Genomic DNA, 3,040 nt, shown 5'->3' with positions numbered 1-3,040 from the left:
CATGTGTTAACACTTCCTGGAGCCCAAGGCTGCTGTTCCTGGGAGACAAGAGGGAGCTTTCACCCGAAACGACGCTCTGCCTGGCTCCGCAGACCTTTCTGAAATTCACTTCACGTGTTACCCAGGCCACCCGAGGTTGCTATGGAAACCAATATGTCCGATCAGCAAAAAATAAGATAAAGATTTGGAAGAAGTCACTGATGCTGCAACCTCTTTTTTAGTCTCTCTCTTGTTCTCTTTTTGTGAAGCCGTGTGCGTGTGTGTGAGTGTGTGTGCGTGCGCACGCACGTGTTTCTGCCGAATGAGAGCTTGACATCTCAGCCACAGCTTCCCGTTTACCTTTCTCCCAACGACAGGCCAGCTGGATTTCACTTTGTTGGGGCTTCTGACAGGGCAGCCCAGGCCTTGGGGCCACAGAGAGAGCGGGATCGTTCCTATTAACATCCCAGCGACCTCCAGAGAAGACATAGTTATGTAAGGAGAAAGAACCCACCGTCAGCCCCGAGGACTAAGCCACATTCCGCAGAAAGGAAAATAAAACACGGCGGCTGGTGTTTTCTTAATGTCTCTGCTGCTAACGCAGGCTCCGGTCCAGAGCCAGGGAAAACATGTCATTCGGAGCTCGGAGAGGACTCTCTAACAGGCCCTGCTGCGGCGTGGTCGGCAAACCCACCCAGGCAGCACAGCGGGAGAGGCTGCCACGAGGAGCTCCAGCTGGGCGTCGCAGTGGCTCGGGGCTCGATGAGCTGGTCTGATGAGGAAAGCCCAGTGCTGGCTGCTGCTCGCTCAGGCTCTCGTTCACTAGGATGCTGAGATGGTTCCGCAATGTTCTCAGCTGCTTTGCATACACACTAGGGCTGGAGAGAGAGGTGGCAGCTTCTGCTTCCTCAGATCCTTGGGACAGTGTGTGGATGGGGGTGAGGTCCGGAGTTCAAACCCCGTGGGGAGGGAATAAACAGTTCTGAGCACTGATCGTGTATCTGGCACTTTCCTTGGTGTTCCAAACGTGTTTCTGAAACTCACTGAATTGTCAAATCAAGGCTGCCTGCCACACGTTATCTGAGTTTGATGGATACAAACACCGAGACTCAAAGCGATTACGTGAATGTCCAAGATCACATGGCTCATCAAAGAGGCCAGCACGAGACCGGACCCCAAGGCTTCAGGGCATCGAACTCCATTTTTCTTTCCCTTAGTCCGGCCATCATAACGCATTGGCCGTTACAAGGGCGCACAAGATCGCAAAAGCTTCCTCTAGACGCACACCACTGTTCTTGCCTGGGCACTGCCTTATATACACAAACCATTTCAGGGAGCCCGTTCGAGTGTTAATAACTCCACGCATTCTCCAAGGCTTTGGTGAAAGAGATCTAGAAACTTCGTGTTTCCTTCTGTCAGGCAAATGCGGTATACCGACTGGTACAGTTTACGTTGTAGTTTTAATTTTTGTGGAAGTTTTTTGGTGCTTGTTTGTTTTTACTCAGATTCTGTGGATTCCAAACCCAGAACCTGCCTGCATGCCCGAACTCCCAGGGAATAAATACATTTCTACCCCCATCTGCCCAGAGCCACCAGCAGACAAACACCAGTCTGCCTCTTTGGGGGAAGGGGGAACGGTAGACACTTCTAGCTCCTCATTCCCCCGAGGGTGTCCTCATGCACAGGTGTCAGCCTTACGCATTGTTCTCAAGTCAATTTCCCTTCTTGTGAAGGATCCGGGATATGTCTCTGGGCTGCAGAGTCATGGACACACGCTGCTTTGATTCCGGCCCTAGTAGATAGACTTCTCTTACTTTCTTGGTTTCCTACCTTTACATGTAAAAGAATATTAAAATTTCCATCTAGTCTCATGTCTCTAGGTGTTTTGTGACAGGCGGGTGTCAGGCTACTCATCTTTCATTTTGTAAATATTTACGGAGGGTTCCGCTTGTAGAGGACACAACCCATGGCCCTCATTGTGGGCCAAGATCCTGCCCTGGAGAGGCACCTCATACTGCTTTGACTGATATAATCCTGACATAGCTGGAATCTTCCTAAGCACTGTTTGTATATTAACATGCGTATTTCTATAATGACATAGTGATAATGATGTTATTATTGCCATTTCAGGCCCCCGGGAGTTAAATACTTACTCGTTGATGTAAATGAGTGAACACATGCATGGATGAATAAAGTAGAAACTCCAGAGATTCAAATTCAAGTCTCTCTGAAATTGAAATCATCACAATATGCTGCCACCAAGGAGCCAGCGGCTTGGAGTTCCGGCAGACTGAATGGTATTCTTCATCTAAGAAGGGTGATTTTGACCCCTCTCCTTCTATGAAGACCATTTTCTTTTTTTTGATGAAACTCTATCCAGAAGGTTCCTTCAGGAACAATGCTGCAGGTAGACTAAGAAACAACTTTGGATAAACTGAGCCTTGGGGCATACCCGCAAGCCACGCTCCAGTCAAAACTTAAAACTCAAAACCAGTAAAGGCTTCTCAGATATGAGGACTCATTATTACCACATCAATCTGTCTTTTCGTACCGGTCATCTCTAAGTCTCTAATGAAAAACCGAAACGGTCCATTCAGATAGAAAGTAAAAATTCAGCGTGCTATCTGAAATCAGAAAACAGTTTTTATAACTGAGTAGAAAGTGTCAGAGACCATAGCCTCTCGTATTTACTGATATTGTAGAAATATTTTCCCGCTTTGTGAGAAGGTGGGTGGCTTGAGGTGCAAAGTATGGAAGTAAATTCCTGACGTGTTCAGCGGCAGATACGTTGTTCAGAACTGTCTGCGGCTTGTCCGCTGTCCGACCCTCTCCCCTCTCTGCAGACTCTACTTGCGGAGTCGCTTCAGTGGCCTGTGGCAGGTGGAATCCTCTATCTGCAAAGGAGGATTTCTGTCATTGGCCGTATCTACAGGGGTTTGCCATCCTGTCTTTTCTGTCCTCCCTGCGTGATTCAGACAGTGAGCTTAATGCCATGTGAGGAGCCGGGAACATAGTCATTCCTTACATGGCCTGAAGCCTATACTTACATAATTACTTAAAA

Source organism: Pteropus vampyrus, unplaced genomic scaffold (assembly GCF_000151845.1).
Source record: "Pteropus vampyrus isolate Shadow unplaced genomic scaffold, Pvam_2.0 Scaffold28, whole genome shotgun sequence".
Lineage (NCBI taxonomy): Eukaryota > Metazoa > Chordata > Mammalia > Chiroptera > Pteropodidae > Pteropus > Pteropus vampyrus.
Note: the sequence above shows the minus strand (reverse complement) of the source record.